This window comes from Macrobrachium rosenbergii, chromosome 29, assembly GCF_040412425.1.
Source record: "Macrobrachium rosenbergii isolate ZJJX-2024 chromosome 29, ASM4041242v1, whole genome shotgun sequence".
In the NCBI taxonomy this organism is placed as follows: domain Eukaryota; kingdom Metazoa; phylum Arthropoda; class Malacostraca; order Decapoda; family Palaemonidae; genus Macrobrachium; species Macrobrachium rosenbergii.
In genome coordinates, this window is record NC_089769.1 from 3,544,167 (window position 1) to 3,562,928 (window position 18,762).

Consider the following 18,762-nt stretch of genomic DNA (forward strand, 5'->3'; position numbering starts at 1 on the left):
CGGGGACATCGTATGTCTGGCAGTGGTGTTCATAAGCACGGCCTGTATACGATTTCAACCGTCAATTTTCACTATCTTGTAATGTGTGCATTGCTTTTGAACTGGACATTATTGTGCTTACGGGAATAATTTAACGTCCCCCCCCCCGTTACTAATATGTTTACACGTATTTTCGGACGCCATCATAATTGTTATTTTTGGGTGTGCTTCCAAAAAACTTTAAGAAACTGAGCAGTTAAGAGGTCATCGTGACTTTGCAAACGCATATATATATATATATATATATATATATATATATATATATATATATATATATATATATATATATATATATATATATATATATAACCTATATCGGGTAAAAAGTGGTTAGCAGATTCTATACACGCACAATTATAGGGTATGTATGTATGTATATATATATATATATATATATATATATATATATATATATATATATATATATATATATATATATATATATATATATATATTTATATATATATTATACATAATATATACCGTAGTATACATACATATACATATATATAATTTAAATATACACACATATATATATACTATATATAATATATATACATCAGATGTTACCTGAAAGTAAATATTCCAAACGTCATTATTCGAAAGTACAATAATACTGAAAGCAAATACCACATGAAAGCAGATATTATTTGAGAGTATTATATACCGTAGATAGTTAAATTTACCATGAGGTAATTATCACGAGGGAATGCGTCCCAGAAACAGAAACTGGCATCTTGTCACCCAGTGAAGAAAATGACAGTGAGATTCATTTTGATATCCTGAAAACTGGCGTGCCTTCGACCCCCTAGCTGCAGCCCCTTTCGTTCCCTTTACTGCACCTCCTTTCATATTCTCTTTCTTCCATCTCACTTTCCCCAGTACCTTGTCGAGTGTCGTACGAAAATATGGTGGCCAGGACTGGACAGAAAACGAAACTGTTGGGCAGCATAATTGACGTAGAGGAGGTCTGCTCACTTCCCCCAAAATCCCGCATGTAGGCGGAGATTATCTACCTCCTTACTGCGTCAGCAGGTGAATTGCCGTAATGTGCAGGTACCTCTAAGACACGTCATCGCCTGCGTAGTTACCCCAGGTGGGGGCGACCCCACCCAGTTGGGCAGACCTTGTCTCTCTTGATAGAAATTGTATGGGAATGAGCGTATGTTCTGTACAAACAATCGACAATGCACAACAGCAGAGGCTCGATTGGAATTTCAGATACTGAGTTTTCGTACTTTCATGTTGTGATCTAACTTGCAGACTTGAACAATATAATAAAGTGTGTATTTGACGAGAGAGAGAGAGAGAGAGAGAGAGAGAGAGAGAGAGAGAGAGAGAGAGAGAGAGAGAGAGAGAGAGAGAAAATCCGAATCTACTTTCTAGACCTATAACTTTCATGCTAGTTTTTTTTTTAAAGTTCTCTCTTAATACCTATAAAAAAATAAATAAATAAAACTCTATTAAACCTTAAAACTACCTTTAAATTTTTAACACACTTCTGAGACCAAACCAAACGAAAACATAGATATAACCCAAGAAAAAATAATAAAAACCCACGTTTTGAACAATTTCCACTGGTGGGTCGTGAATAATATGGTCTCTGCAAAACCTTAATTTCTGTCTTGAACGATATCTAGGAGAAAGAATGTGGAAAAATCTCGCACCCATAAAAAAAAATATCAACGACAAAAATTCAGTTTCACAGAAAAATAGATCTGAATCTCAATTCTAAAATACATTTTCCCTTATCTGCTTAACCTGAGACGCGTTTTTTTTTTTTTTTTTTTTTTTTGCTTGCACTGTTATTATGAACTCGGTAGAAAGAGAAGCCTGTAATGATAATGATAAAAGGTGAATCGCGCACAGAAATCATTCCAGCTTTGCTTTCCAATCGTGAAGAAAGATGACCCTTGCAACACGTTATCTTCTTGATTATCAGAGCGGGATAAGATAACTGAGATATGAACTTTATGAGATGTTCTCGAAGCTCTCGTGATCTCTCTCATTTGAAAAAATTATCTTGACTGGGCATGCAACTGGATGGGTACCACTGGGTGAAGTTACACTTGATTAAGCTGTTAATGTAACAGTGAAAAATATGATAATACGAAGAGAGAGCAAGAAATTCCGCGGAGAAAAGAAAGATGGAGTATATGTCAGAGACTTTCTCCCAAGCACGTTGCTAGGCCGTGATTCTAGTGATGTCATTTCACGAGTGATTCGTCAGTCAAGGTGATCACTATCTCCCACGTTTATTTTTGCTTCGATATCAATAAAAAAATAAAAACAATTGAGTGGTTACAGAACATCAACTGTGCTTCCTAACCTTTGTCGTCAACGGAACTCCGTTTTATATATATATATATATATATATATATATATATATATATATATATATATATATATATATATATATATATATATATATTGTTACTTTATAGTTCCTCATTGGAAAAGTCAGGAGAGTTCTGGGCTAGCACCCTACTAGGCCCGAGTTAGAGTCTCCATCCGGCCAATGAAGAATTAGAGAAGTTTATATCTGGTGACAGAAATTCATTTCTCAGTATAATGTGGCTCGGATTCCACAATAAGCCGTAGGTCCCGTTGCTAGATAACCAATTGGTTCTTAGCCACGTAAAATAAGTGTCTGTATATTCACACTCAACAGACAGCTATTGGAACTCAGTGCTGAGTTGCCGTTTTGGCTAGTAGTAGTAGTAGTAGTAGTAGTAGTAGTAACGATGATAATAAAATAATAATAATAATAATAATAGATAATAACAGTAATAATAATAATAAAAAAATAATGATAAAAATAATTAAATCGCAACGTATTTCTCGTCTGTTCGTGTCACTGTTTCAACCATATTTTCCAATTGCTGGAGACAACGATGATTTATCATCGCTTAGAAATAAGATAAGTCGTTCCCGTGCGCTCACACATCTTCTGCAGTCAGTATCTTTCGGCTACCCTCTCATCAGGCAAGTGTTGTCACATGCGCATGCGCAAATCTGTCAAGTCTCTTGAATACTAACCAACATTTAAAATTAAAAGAAATGTAGTACTACATCGTCTAATGATGAGTTTGGAAGTGAAAGTTCCATTAAAGTTTGGCGTGACAATCCCGCACGTGCAGTGAGGAATAATAAAATTGCAGCAGAACGGAATGGTAACTTGAGAATTAATTCAACTTCCACTAATGAAGTTGACGAGGGCAGAATCCGTTTCACTACTCCGTGAGACTCAAACAGTCGCGACGATAGACGAAGAGAGGAATGTTCGCTGCGACGTGAGCTTTGCATTTGTTTATAAAGCGTCTCATAAAACTGTTTGTTTATAAAGCGTCTCATAAAACTACTTGTTTATAAAGCGTCTCGTAAAACTACTTGTTTATAAAGCGTCTCATAAAACTATTTGTTTATAAAACGTCTCATAAAACTATTGGTTTATAAAGCGTCTCATAAAACTATTTGTTTATAAAGCGTCTCATAAAACTATTTGTTTATAAAGCGTCTCATAAAACTATTGGTTTATAAAGCGTCTCATAAAACTGTTTGTTTATAAAGCGTCTCATAAAACTATTGGTTTATAAAGCGTCTCATAAAACTATTTGTTTATAAAGCGTCTCGTAAAACTATTTGTTTATAAAGCGTCTCTATAAAACTATTTGTTTATAAAGCGTCTCATAAAACTATTTGTTTATAAAGCGTCTCATAAAACTGCTTGTTTATAAAGCGTCTCATAAACTATTTACTTATAAAGCATTTCATAAAACTTCGTTATCAGAGAGGAAACTGAAGGATGGTAACAATGCATACCAGGGCTATTGAGGCTATTATGAACGGTTGTATTCCGAGTGACTATTTACCATCTGTCAAGATCCCATTAACAAGGAAGAAAGCATTGTAACCTATTATAAACATCCCCCCGCCCCTCTTCATACAAGTATCAAGAAATAGGTCCCACCAATAACGAAGAAGGCATTATAACCTATTATAAACATCCCCCTTTCTACAAGTATCAAGAAATAGGTTCCACCAACAAGGAAGTAGGAAAACATTACCGAGCTCAAACGGGAGCCATTAAATGACGACATAGGGCATATGATTAGAGGGAGTTTGGCCAGACTATCCTCAACCCACATTTCTCAAAAAGGGTCCCTTGAAACTACATGTACGTCATTACCTAGTTATCCGGATGAGGGCGAAAACCTAGTTTTGAGCACAGGAAAACAGTTTTAACCGTATGATTACGTGACAGGCTATGAAATATTAAAAAAAAAAAGGGGGGTGTCCCTCCAATACCCAGTCTCACTTCTAGGCCCATGTTCTCGGGTGAAGAACTGTCAGCTGAAGATTACGAGCACGTGGAGAAGTCTGGGAGGCATTCAACTGTAAAACCTTATTAGATTACAGCCTCCTTTGCTTACTCATGGACGTAGGCTTATGCAGAAACACGGCGTTTGAACAGCTCAGTGTAGATCCTGTTCACTATCTCAATTCACTCTTCTAAGGTACGTCTCCCACTCATCAGCGATGGAGTTATATTCGTTAAATCGTATATCAAGGGATGGTTTTGTTTTAGCGCATACGCAAGCCATCGCCTCAAACCCGCACGGTCATCCAATATTCAGTGAGCACGATAAACTAAGTTTTATCCTATACGTGGCTTTTGCTTCTTGACATCCAACTGACTTGAGCAGGTATAAAATGCCTTCAGAAGTGTCATGACAGAGCTTGCACCTCCCGAATTAGACGACTTTCTCGGGAGGGATGTACTACAATAGATTCTCGAGGGGAATGTGGTCATTAGTTTCCTGTAAAAGAAGAATATTGTGCCGGCTTTGTCTGTCCGTCCACAGCTATTCTTGTCCACACTTTTCTGTCCGCCCTCAGATCTTCAATGAACTGCAATTCTTTGTCATCCACTCAATGCTTATGATTCAAAACTCATCCTCTCTTTAAATCTGTCCATATTTTACTTATGGCATTCGATTTCTTGATCCAAATACTGGGGACTGACAATGGGCAATGCTCTTCAACACATAGAAGGAAAATTGGAAATTTTGATATCAAGGTGACGGCCCGAATAAAAATGAACATAAGTTGTTGGTTGGTTTCCTATAAATACTGAGTTTGCATTGAAGTGGTTCTCTGTGTATTAAAACATCTAAAAGAGGAAGGCAATTGTCTTTTTCTAATTCTAAAGTAAACTTAATGGATGGTACCTGGTTATTCAAATTAGAGTGAATCACTTACATCAAAATCGGCAGGCAAAGCAGCTAAAATATCATCAACATATCTATGCCACTTTAAAGGATCATTAATGATATTAGGTAAATATCGTTTTTCAAAGAATTCCATACTCAAATTTGAGAGGAGTGAGGATAAAGGGTTGACCATTGCCATACCAAATGTTTGTTGGGTAAAATTCACCATTGAATATAAACTTACAATCACACTTTGTGGTGGTCAGTCACCTCCCTTGTATAATCTTTTAATTGTCCTGTCCTTGCTTCGTGAGCAATTAGTCTAATCCTTTGTTTAAGTCTCTTAAACATTAACCCCCTTTTGGTATGTCTGCTAATCCCTTAATTGTGTTGGATTCCAGGTACACATTTTTTCCTTTGTAATCCCCATCTGTCATTTATACAGGGCTTCTTTGTAAACTTTTTATATTTCTTCAGTCTGCTAAGGAAAGGACTAACGTCGAAAGGCCTTGCAGCACTCCTTTGTTTCTCTTTCCTTCGTAGATTTTGTCTTTATATATATATATATATATATATATATATATATATATATATATATATATATATATATATATATATATATATATATATATATATATATATATATATATCCGGATTCCCAAAAAAGGCTTGTAACTGCTTATCCTGAAAGTTCGAACACCAAATGTGTACCTTAAATTAATATCCACCATCAAATGTACCTAAAACTATTATCCTGTCACTGTATTAATATTTGAAATGATATCATTAATATCATTTCAAAGTCAGCTTAAACATTTTACCCTTAAAAATATATGTACATACTTCTAACCCTTCCAGCCAATAACAGAGAGAGAGAGAGAGAGAGAGAGAGAGAGAGAGAGAGAGAGAGAGAGAGTTTGTTCTCATAATTATGCCAAAGAAAAGAGAATAACTTTGGAAAGAGAGAAAGAGAAGTTATTCTTATGCTAGATATCAAAAGATGGAAATTCATGATTTATGAGAGAGAGAGAGAGAGAGAGAGAGAGAGAGAGAGAGAGAGAGAGAGAGAGAGAGAGAGAGAGAGGGGGGGGATTTTTCAGTATCCACGAATATCTGTGAGCAATGCTCCCCTTTATGATCAATATATCAATTGACAGGTACTTGCACTCCCCTTGCTTTGAAGAATCTGAGAAAAAGACTGGGAATATTGTATTTGCTTAAAATTTTTAATAAATTACTATACAATTGCAAGAAGTTTTAATTGCAGCATGGAAAATATGAAAAAAAAAATTAACAACAAAGTAACGTCATGTTTATCTACAAAACTACATTATACAAAACAAACAAACATGTTACATATGCATAAAAATCTATCTCAGTGAGAGAGAGAGAGAGACAGAGATTTCAATATCCTTGGAAGGGTAGAAACCCTTGTGGTCAGATGTCAAGATATTTGGCATATCTGACAGGTTACACTGCCCCCACCCCCGTCTTTCCAAACCTTCGTGAAAAGATGAGGGAATGAATTTATATTGAACTAAATCTTACTAATTCACTATATTTTCCTTAATGAATTGATATTTTCCTGTGTTTAGTACATTAACCATTAAGGGACGGGCTATATATATATATATGAAAAACCACCCCAAGGACCGGGAAAACTTTAAGAAAAAACAAATTAATGGCCAGAGGACGATATGCAAATGCACATGGTGTGAGAAAAAAAATTCTAAAAATTTTTCCCTACTTTCCACGAGAAGTTGAAAGTGACTATTTGCGACCCTGTGTGACGTCTCTTTTACAAGACACTCGTAAAAATATGGTAATTTTATCAAGCTATACATCTTTTTTCTAATGATTTATTTTATTTTAGTTTGTAAAATTATAATTACAGCTCACACAATATCACAAAAGTTGAGAACTAAAATCAGTAACAAATTCTGAGTATATTTGTTGTAAAAAAATTTACAGATTTACTGAGATAGGGTGATCCAGTAACTTTCTGTGAGGTATACCAACATGTTTTTTTCTAATATTACCAAGTACCTGGTTATTACAAAAAAAAATAAGACCAAAAAAGTAAAAAGTTACCTCACTAGCTGAAAATTATTTCAAAATACAGAACAAGAAGAGTCATCTGTAAGAAATAAAGACATCTCAAAATCATCGAATCAAAACATACACACAATCTCGTACTATTATATATATATATATATATATATATATATATATATATATATATATATATATATATATATATATATATATCACTCCATAATGCCATATGTATGTTGTTGTGTTGATGGCTACAAATACACATATCGGGAAATTAAGAAGGAAAAAGGTGTAATTTTCCACTTTTCAAAAAAAAAAAAAAAAAAAAAAATCGAAATCAGTGGGCATGGTTATGTAAAGGTAAGCAATCAGTGGGCATGGTTATGTTATGTAAAGGTAAGCAATCAAAAGATGTGGCACGTACACCTAAGGTTCGTAGCACTTGCTTTGGACCAGAGGCATAAGAAAGAAGATTGTACCACATTCAAGGCTGGGATAGTACCAACACTCCATTTACCAACCTGCCAGGGTAAGACAGTGGCCGGTAAAAGTCAATTTTGGCTGGGGAAAAAAGTCACAGGAAAAAGTCACAAAACTTACTAACCTCTGTGTAACTAACAATGTTTCCTCTTTTAATGATAATTTCTATACACTTAAGTTCAGCTGTGGCTTGGGCAGCCCACTGCCCGCACCCCCCCCCCCCACCCCTTCTAGCGAACCTGTGCATGGAATACTCTGAATCGGAAATTTTGTCTTCTATCAAACCCCGTTAAAAAGTTAAGTATATCTTAGTTTTACCAGACCACTGAGCTGATTAACAGCTCTCCTAGGGCTGGTCCGAAGGATTTGACTTATTTAACGTGGCTAAGAACCTACTGGTTACTTAGCAACGGGACCTACAGCTTATTGTGGAATCCGAACCACATTATAGCGAGAAATAAATTCCTCTAACTCTTCATTAGCCGGCCGGGGAGTCGAACTCCGGCCTAACGAGTGGAAGGCCGCAACTCTACCGACTCGCCTAAGGAAGAGCTTATATCAGATATGATCTGGCTTAGATACGCAGATAATATTTTTACATTCTGGGGCAATAGCTGAGGAATTTCAATCAATTTTTTTAATAGACTAAATGCAACATGGAAAAAGAATTCGATACGATCCGTCATCGTCTAATGCAATTAGGCTAATTGCCCTATCCACCGTACTTTATCGAGAAGGCTATTAACAGAGCGAATAAAATATACTACAGAGATCACATAAGCAACAAACAAATGGTTTTTAAAGACAAAATAAAGCTTCCTTACGACGAGAAGTTAAAAAAAAAAAAATACAACTGAACACCTCAAATCTCATAATCCATCTATTTGTCATAATCCCAAATCCATCGGCAATTCACTCATTAACGTATACTATAATAAAAAAAAAAAAAAAAGCAGACGCCGTAACTGAAATGAGATAAACTTTGGGGAGACAGGTACATCCATCTCGCAAAGAATAACAGAGCACAAAAGGTTAGTACGATATGCTTCTAAATTCGGGGATTCTCGTACGTATGAGGGAGGCCATACCATAAATTGGCGTGGGGCCGAACTGGTTTTCAAAAGCAGCTGTCCGTACAACAGGAACATGCTGGAATCTGCCATCACCTGTCCAAAGAATAGCATGAACCTCTCGGGAGAACAAGGGAAATCCGGCGTCATGGCATAAGCCCCATCAGATTCAACGCAGACGGGAGTGAACGAGGTCCTAATTTAGACACGATGGTGACGAGGGAATGACAATTTCCCACCCATACCGGGTCGACGGTCATCTAGCCCTACGTACTACAAGCTGGACGATAATACATTTCTCGTGAGCAGAGAGGTACCTTACTCGGAATTAACTTGTGTGGCCGCCACTGTCCGGCTAAAAAAAATAGAATTCTAATGGTAAGAGACGAAAAGAAGACCAAATTTCTCCCGTAAGAGACGAAAAGAAGACTAAATTTCTCCCTTTAATAAATTTTTCGATATAGAAAAAAAACTGCAGATTATCGTACATTTCCAATAGATTATTTCACAATTTCGTGAATTATCGCAATTCGTACAGAGGGTTAAATTATCGTATTTGAACGATAATTATCGTACGTCTGGGAACCCTGTGTCACATCTGCATATGCCTATAATATATATACATAATAAATACGGTTTTTTGCTTTTTTAATGTTCTCTTCACAGCGAAGCTTTATGTTGTCGTTAAATTCTATTTGTTGATTGCCTGTGGGACCTCTGTGGTATATTTTATTCACTCTGTTAATAGCCTTCTCCATAATAGTAGGGCAGTTGCATTAGACGAACAGATCATAAAGAATTCTTTTTCTAGGTAGGCTACCCACACCTTTGTTACCAACCACTCAAGCCCTTGCTCGGACAGCCGAGGCCACCAAAGTAAGCGAAAGGACAGTTGGAAGGATTTGCTCCGAAGCAAATCAAGAATGGTGGTCAGAGGCTGAACACAAGATACCTATCTTCCACTCACCGACAAAAACTCAGCCTACAACAGTTACGAATTTTGATGACTTTGATAAGTATGTCCTGAGAAGAACTGTACTGGAATTTTACGAAAGAAATGAAATCCCTACACTCTACAAAGTCACGAGAGAGAGAGAGAGAGAGAGAGAGAGAGAGAGAGAGAGAGAGAGAGAGAGAGAGAGAGAGAGAGAGGTGGCGAAATACCTACCTGGGGAGACGTGGCAACGGTGCGAATAATCCAGGGTAAACCACAACCTTCACGGAGACATCATGACAGCCTAGGAAGTGTATATAAGAAACAGCAAGAGTAGGCTTCCTAAAGGCCTATGCTGCAAAGACGTATTTATTGGGTAAAAGTTCGTTTCCGGTCCGAACTCCAATTCCACATGACAAACATATTTTTTCGACTGTTTTCTTGCTGTTTTCAATCGTCCCAATTCAAGATTTGTAATTTCCTTACCTTTTAAGCCGTAATTTGATGAAGAACTCTTTTCAAAACTGTGGGTTACGATTTCATATCGTGTACAATACGTTTTTGAGAGCCACTAACACATAATAAAACTAACTTCCATGGAGGAAAATGAATTTCTTCAAGATAGATTCCCTTAAAGTCACTAACAGTATTGCCACAAATCTTTCGTTTTTTCGATCTTGGGAGAGAAACACTACTATTACAGCTCCACAATTCTTAACTTATCTTAAAAGTACAGGGCTTGGTTACAATTAACGATAAATAAAATAGCAAGTTGGGCTGAGAAACGGGGTTTTAACATCTCTGTATGCAAGACTGCTGCTGGAACACTTCGGGCAAGTAACAGAAATTGGAAGAACTCCGTGACTTCTTAAAATTCACACCCATTACACGCGGCGTCCATTGTGCGAATATGAATTACAAACATTTTGCCGCATGTCAGTCGTGGGTGAAATTTGAATCAACGGAAAATTATCATAGTTACAAGAGTTCAGTGGGTGAAAATCGGGGCCATGCGCATGGGTGGTAGGGATTGTTTCCCGGGATCCCGTTGCTTTTTTGTCCGGAAAAATTCCCGAGATTTTATTTTTCTTCCCGGGAAATCCCGGCCTCTCTTAAAATATGTGCGAACGTTAGCAGCTATTGCCGTAGGAGAAGTGTATCTAACACTGTTCTAAACGTATTTCATACGTATATGTCTGAAATCTGCGCTGTGAGGCAGCCTGAAACGGGTGAGTTGCTTCAGTTACTCGTCAGCTTCTGAGTTTTCGTTTAGCTCACTTAGCCTAAGCTCTACTAAAAGTGCTGTGAATTTTTTTTTTTTTATAAATTCTGCAACCTTTCCTTCTCACAATGTCAGAGAAAGATAAACATAAAACATCTGTATGGAATACTTCGACAGAAGTATTACAGTAGTATGTCTTTTAAGGGAGTTACTGATGAAGCACAATGCAAAAAGTGTGCTGCTGTAAAAAAAGTGTGCAGGTGGTTCGACAAGTCCCTTGCTTCGGCATCTAAAAAGCAAACATTCTACAGAGAAACCAAGCCCGACAATCGAATGTCACTAATGCAACACAACCTGCTAGTTCTTCAAAGCGTTTCAAGAGCGCTTATTCTCAGGCTCAGCCTACACTGCACAGTTACGTGAAGAAAAACACTAAGAGAAGAAAAGGTGGCTAAACTTGTAGCTTTAGGTGGTTTTCCTCCCAGTGCCGTCTGTAAAAGTGAATTTCTCAGTCAAGCCTTCAGTGATAAAGGTGTGCTTCTTCCAAAAAATCCGAGTCATGTTATGCAATTAGTATATAAACATTATGAAATTGCAAAAGATGTTGTTATGATGGAAATGCAACGATCTTTGAAGAGTGGAAAGAGGTTCAGTCTGTCACTGGATGAATCTTCCTCTCTTAAAAACAAAAGATATCTAAATATTAATATTCATCGAGATAAAGATAAATTTTGGAACTTGGGAATGGTAGCAATTAATGGACGCATGACTGCTGAAAAAGCTGTTGAAGAAGTAGAAAACAAACTGTCTGAGTTTAGTTTATCCCTAAGTAGGCATATTGTTGCAGCTGTTACAGATGGGGCGAGCGTTATGGTAAAATTTGGACGGTGTGTTGACTGTGAACATCAGCTGTGCTATGCACATGCTACTATACATCTTGCTGTTTGTGATGTTTTATACAAGAAGCAGACATTTCATGAAGAATTAGAAGAGGATGATTGTCAAGAAACAGAAGATTTAAGATCTGGCATAAGCATTGAACATGGTCAGAACATGGTCAGAATGAAGAACAATCCCCAAGTCACATCAGGAGCGATCTGGTTTCAAATGCAGTTAATGTAGCTACTACCACTGACAAAGTGGACAAAGTGAGAAAGATTGCTCGCATAATTTGCAAGTCTCCAGTAAAAAACGATACTTTGCAGTTATGTAAATTCAAGACAAGATGGAATAGTTTAGTTGCTATGCTTGAACGATTCTTAGATCTGAGGTCTCCAGTAGAAAAAAACATTGATTGACTATAAAATAAATATAACCCTTTAAAAGAAGCAGAGTACGTTGCACTCGCTGCCACCGTTCGTGCTTTCAAACCTATCCAGTCAGGCTCTGAGAAACTCTGTAGACGAGATGTGACACTTCTTAGTGCTGGAGGAGTTTTTTCTTTCATCACTGAGGAACTTCATGAACAAAACTCTGCCATTTCATTGAAGTTGAAAGAAACATTAATATCTAGACTAAACGAAAGAAGGCAAAAAACACTAGGCTAAAACACTAATTGGGTTACTAAAATACATGAAAAATGGGATAACGTATTCTAAAGAAAGCCGATCATCAGGAGACACTGGTTTAGAAGCACTGCCAGGAAAAGTGTTCTTTTGTCTGCAGCAAAACGACTTCTTATTCGCCTTTATGACGACAACGGTGACGAAATGCAAGAGTTTGGAATTTTTGAAGCAACTGGAGAAAAGACAGCTAACATAACAAAGATAACAGCTGCATTAGAATCTATACCACCAACGTCTCTCGAAGCAGAAAGAGCTTTTTCAGCTGTACGACTGTTTATCACGAGACTTAGAAGTCGTCTAAGTGATAAAAGTGTAAATTGTTTGAGTTTTCCACGTGCATATTTCAAATCAAAGTAGTTTGCAGTAACAGCTAGAAGCAAATTATTATTTTCCTACTTTTGTTATTTTATCAGAAAAGCGTTATATGAATATATAGTTTTCTTGTTGTTTTTTTTTATATATATATAACTGCCATAGAGGCAGGTTTCATGTAAGTTTACGCTTTTCGGAGTCGTTTGAAGACAAGCAGTCATTTTGATTTAAAAATTTTGTTATTTGTAACGAACATTAATCACTTTTCTTTCACCAGGGTTATATTACAAACGTATGTGATCGTATAAGATATTTTCATATAATTCGTAAAAAGATGAGCCAGTTTCTTATCTTATTTCAGGAGCAACTACTCTGCATAAAATTGTGTTTAATCAGTCTTAATTTTCTGCTTGTTAATTTCATTTAATGCTTCTTTTTTGCATTATATATTTTGGATACGTCTTTTTCAATGCTTTAAGAATAATTAAATAATCACGTGCTATGAGTCTTGCAATATTTCATTCCTAAAATACAAAAATAATTTTTTTTATGAAATCCAGGGATTTCTCGGGATTTTCCCGGAATCCCGGGAAAATACTAACCTTTTCCCGAAATCCCGGGATTAGGAAAAGTGTCTCAAATGACAATCCCTAATGGGTGGTGGCTGCATATGTACAAACGCACACACAAGAGCTCAAGGTGAAATTGAAACTTGAAAAAAATCGTCAGTTATTTACATAAATTTTATTTTTTCGGCATAATAAATAATCGAGTAAGGCTGTTCGGACCGGAAACGAACATCAACCGTCCGGATGAATGACAACAAATAAAGTTAGATAATTATAACACCAGAGGGCACCACATACCGGGGGTATTAAATTCGCCAAGCGTTTTGGCACACACTTCTAAGATTCCGGCTGTAATAAACCAACGCCATTTCTCTATCTATCGGACATTTCTAGTTACAAAAAAAAAAAAAAAAAATCTTACCTTCTGCTTTCAAATAGGAGCACTTCCTGCTATGGAACGTGTGGTAAATCCATCCATCTGGTATTGTTTATCTATCCTCACGCATATACACCATCTTTTAACGAATGTAATCCCAAATACGTATTAATTACACTTCACTGGAGTGCGGAGAACACTCGGCGTGTCAAACGAAGTATTCGTCAGGTAGTAGCACTTCACCTGATGACTTCTTCATGTATACTGACTGTGTTTTGTTTTCCAAGTGGAGGCTACTAGATTGGTACCACCCACAAGGCGAGTATTTCGTGACGTGGCATTCCCTGATTGGTCGATTCTGAGACTTCACTCTGTTGGCGCGTATATTTCAAATCGCTTCTCTCTCTCTCTAATGAACCTTAATACAGGAAGAAATGTCACCTTAAAAGATATATACACGCGTTTTATTCATTTTGACTCTTTCGTCATTATACATCATCACGTAATTCTCTCTCTCTCTCTGTCTCTTACTCGTAATACTCTCTACAGCGTCGCCACTGGACCATTGCCAAATTTACATACGTCTGTTATTTTCGCTGTTTTTAAATCCGAAAAATTCGCTAACCTTAAATATAATAAGTATTGGTAATACAGACATCATATTTAACCTTCCACGTGAAATTAACGAACTCAACGTGAATTCGAACAATAATTTATTCTTTTGATATATACAATGAAATGTGCTTTTCTTATTCGAATTTGGTTATCAACCATACGGTTAACAATATAAAAAAAGAACGGTGAGTGAATAATTCATATTACGAAGAATAGCGAAACATTTTGAAAAATTTCTTGCCAGATGATTGGGCGAAAGAGTCAAAGAAGAAACTGTATTTCGAATCCAAATAAAAGCATCTTAACTAATAAAATAATATTGAATAATCATCAAAGAAATTTTATATAAGGAAAGATAGAAATAATTCTACCATAACCGTTGTTAAAAACACAAAAAAGAAAAAAAATCTCAGGTCATCGATCATTAGCTTTCGTGAGACTAACGTTTCTATCGCAGACATTGCTCGGCAGCTTGGCGTAAATAGAACGGCCGTATATGAGAAATATAATAAAATTATTGAAAAAAGTGGAGGACGACCCCATTGTTGCACTAATGTTGAAGATCATCAAATGTTCATTGAAGAGAGGATAGACATTGCCAGTCGATGATTTCTGGAAGAAAGTCATCTTTTGCGATGCCGACGAGAATTAAGACATTCTCCACTGATGATTTCTGGTATCTTCTTCACTGCTGGCGTTTAACATTAACTAAGTTAATGTCGTTAACTTCTTGCTAATTTTAATATAATAAAACAAATACAAAAGTATTGAATATATTCAGTTAATTTCACACAAAACACACACACACACACACACACACACACACACACACACATATATATATATATATATATATATATATATATATATATATATATATATATATATATATATATATCAATAACAGGACCTCATTCAAACTGGATGGTATCTATATAGTGGATATTTTTTTTCAAAAAATCCTATAATTGCCTTTCTTCATGACAAACAGTCCACATTATCAAAGAAATTATATCCGATTAAAGTACAACACAGATATAAACACAGTCCAGCTATATCTCTGGCCATTGTACGTGTACTTGATAATGAGGACGGTTTGTCCTAGAAAGCTTGTAACTTTTTCTGAGTAAATATCTCCACTAGATACCGTCCAGTTTGAATGAGGTCCTGGTTGTACTAATGCACAGAACAATTGAGGATGTGGAGGCAATTATATATTAAATATATATATACAGATATAAATATTCAGTTTCACTGGTTTACAATACAAAGGGTTAGTCATTCAAATATCATTCTTGAAAAACTTGATTCATGGTGATATGCCGCAGCAAAACTCTACAAAAGTCGTAATTGTTGATGTTACTAGGGCTAATAGTTCAACTTATAACAGTCCTAGGCCTATGTCTACAGAGTTCGCACACGTGAAGAACATAAAACATTAAGATAGTGGTGGCCTTTGCAGATGGAAAATATTACAGCATAAGAACAGTGATGACCTTTGAAGCATTATGGTACTATCCTTTAATCAAGTAAAGTATGACAACAATACCAGAAAGCTGTTGTCTGAAAAGTTTTGAAGTATGTTGCAAAACATTTTGGAGCGAGTGTACCTGATCACTGACTATGTAGCAAGCATAGGCCTAGTCATCACTTCGCGCAGCTACGCAAGGTCGGACAAACAAATCAGTACGACTTATGTTGTAATGTCCCCAGCAGGGAAGTTTCCTAACATTAAGTTGAAAGAAACTGATGTTCCTGACGCTGCTTTTGTGTTTAGCAGTGTGCTAGATCATTCAGTATGTCAGCTTAAACGTCGGTTGGAGTGCCGTGGTTTGCCAGTGGCAGGAAACAAGGCTGTGCTTGTAAAAGGGTGAGAACAAAAACCTGTTATGAAGTATTGAATGCAATAACCAGTGAGGCGCCAAGCGTTTCTCGTGGGTATTCTTAGCCACGTAAAATAAGTCTAATCCTTCGGGCCAGCCGTAGGAGAGCTGTTAATCAGCTCAGTGGTCTGGTAAAACTAAGGTATACTTAACTTATATATATATATATATATATATATATATAACGGTATTATTACAGTTTCGGTCAAATTCGGATACGTATTATTTTTTTTACTTGTTAGCATTCATTTTTGAGATAATTCATTCGAAAAACCTACTCAAATCTTGCGCGAATTAATGGTTTCGGAGATATTTGCAGATGAATATTGTTCCTTATTGTTATCCCATCAAAGTACGAGTTACAAGGTAAGACAATCCCAACCGCCCTGCCCCCCATAGCTAACACGGCAAAATTGTAACCAGTCAACACCGAAATTGTAATTTTACCTAAAAAAATAACACCACGTAACCTAGGGGTGTCGACTGGTTACAATAAGTTCTTCGTCTTACTTTTTTGAGGATGGAAGCCTAGTCTTCATAGAAGTAACTTGGTTATATTGTTGTGCTTTGATGACGCAATGTAACGGTTTTTGTGGCCTATCCTCGGCGCGCTCTCTCCCTCTCGCCATCTTTCTGAGTTCAAATACTCTTCAGTGAAAAATGTATTTTTCCCTTAATTCGCTCGATTGCATTTATATGCTTCACTAAATGTTTCAAGTGAAGTACAGGTCATTCTGACTTACTTTTGCTGATAGGTCGGGTGGGTGACCAAGAACCGTCTTTCATTTAAGGAGCGGGTGAGTAGTGAAGAGAATGGTGGGGATGGACGGGTGAGTGAGCCGTTGCAAAGGCAAATCCATGCGCTTAGTAGTACTACTCCTCGGAAGGAGAGACTTGTCACTCCCCTTTTGCCTTATTTAAGGAACTTTTCTGCCTTCGAGTTTAAAAGGTCACCTGTCATATCTGACAGGTGTCGTTTATAAAAATGAAAAGAGATCTTAATGACATCTCTCACGCTTGTGAACTTTTAAAGCATGCGTTTAGTTTTATGTTGCATGACGCTGTAAGGTGCAATTGCATATGTATGTGCCATGCTGGCAGCATATACATATTGCAACATTAGCCACCTAATAATTTAATAAAGCCAACCTTTTACTTGTAGCAAACGTGTTCTACTCTTCTTAAATCATTAACTTCTAGAGAGAGAGAGAATGAATGTTGTGCTTAAACATTCTGTGATTGTATCTATAACTCTTCATCTTTCAGAATGCAAGATAATTATGCATCATGAAATGTTAAGAATTAAAGAATGTGTAAGAACATAATTCTCTCTCTCTCACTCTCTATCTCTCTCTATCCAACATTTAATGAATGTTTTATTCTTTGTTGAATTTATAAAAAGATATTAAACGACGTTTACAGTCTATTGTCATTCCTCTTTGTCGGTGGGATCTATCAGCTACAAATGAATTTCCAAAATGGCTGATTGCTCTGCCCTTGCCATCATCTTTCTCCTGGTGTTTTCCCCCGTAGGAGGTTAGTGCCGTCAGCGCACCTCGTGCGGTGTACTGTAGGCATTACTAAAGGTTCTTTGAGCGTCCCTTCGGCCCCCTAGCTGCAACCCCTTTCATTCCTTTTACTGTACCTCCAATCATATTATCTTTCCTTCATCTGGCTATCCACCCTCTCTTAACAAATATTTATTTGTGCAACTGCGAGGTTTTCCTCCTGTTACACCTTTCAAACCTACTCTTAATTTCCTTTCTAGAGCTGAATGACCTCTTAGGTCCCAGTGCTTGGCCTTTGGCCTAAACTCTATATTCAATTCAATCCTGGTGTTTTCCAGCAGTGTGAGTGAGTGTGTGTGTGTGTTGGTGTGTATGTATATGTGTGTGTGACGTCTTTAGCCCCTTAGGGCTTAGGCCACTGCTGGCTTTGAGCAGAGTAAAAAAAAAAACTCCCAAATCCCCTCAAATAAGGCACAGAGAGAGAGAGAGAGAGACTGACGGTTTAAATCCCCCCCCCCACCCCTTGTAAACATCAGCCACTCACCAACATCAGTAGCCATCATTAAATGCCTTGAATTATTTCCCCCAAATGTTATTACCCGGCCCAGCTCTCATTAGCTAGGATGTGTGATGGCAATGGTTTAGTTTACACGACCCATCCTCATGACGAGGTCGATTCTACCATTTTTAGCCTACAGATATCGTGACCAGAGATGTGTTCTCTCCCTCTCCCTTCCACGGTAATGGTTACGCTGGCCCTTACTCACTTACGATGGATTTAGGAAAAGCCAGGTCATAGGCAAGGAGGTTGGGAAACCGAAACAAAGTGACCGACCGATGGAATGGCGGGAAGAGTTGGGGAGTTTGGGTGGAGTGGGTTGAGTGGGGGTGCTACCTCCTCCTTTTATAGGTCCCTTGTCT

At 37.0% G+C, this 18,762-nt stretch overlaps 1 protein-coding gene across 2 annotated transcripts in view; it reads right to left on the reverse strand.

Annotated features, from left to right (window-relative positions):
* LOC136854492 (protein split ends-like) overlaps nucleotides 1-14,101 on the reverse strand; it is a 31,885-nt gene extending 17,784 nt beyond the window's left edge. For both annotated transcript variants that reach the window (XM_067130794.1, XM_067130793.1), the window contains exon 1: nucleotides 13,881-14,101. The gene's annotated coding sequence lies outside the window, so the exon portion shown is untranslated. The remainder of the gene's footprint in view (nucleotides 1-13,880) is intronic.
* Nucleotides 14,102-18,762: the final 4,661 nt, after the last annotated feature.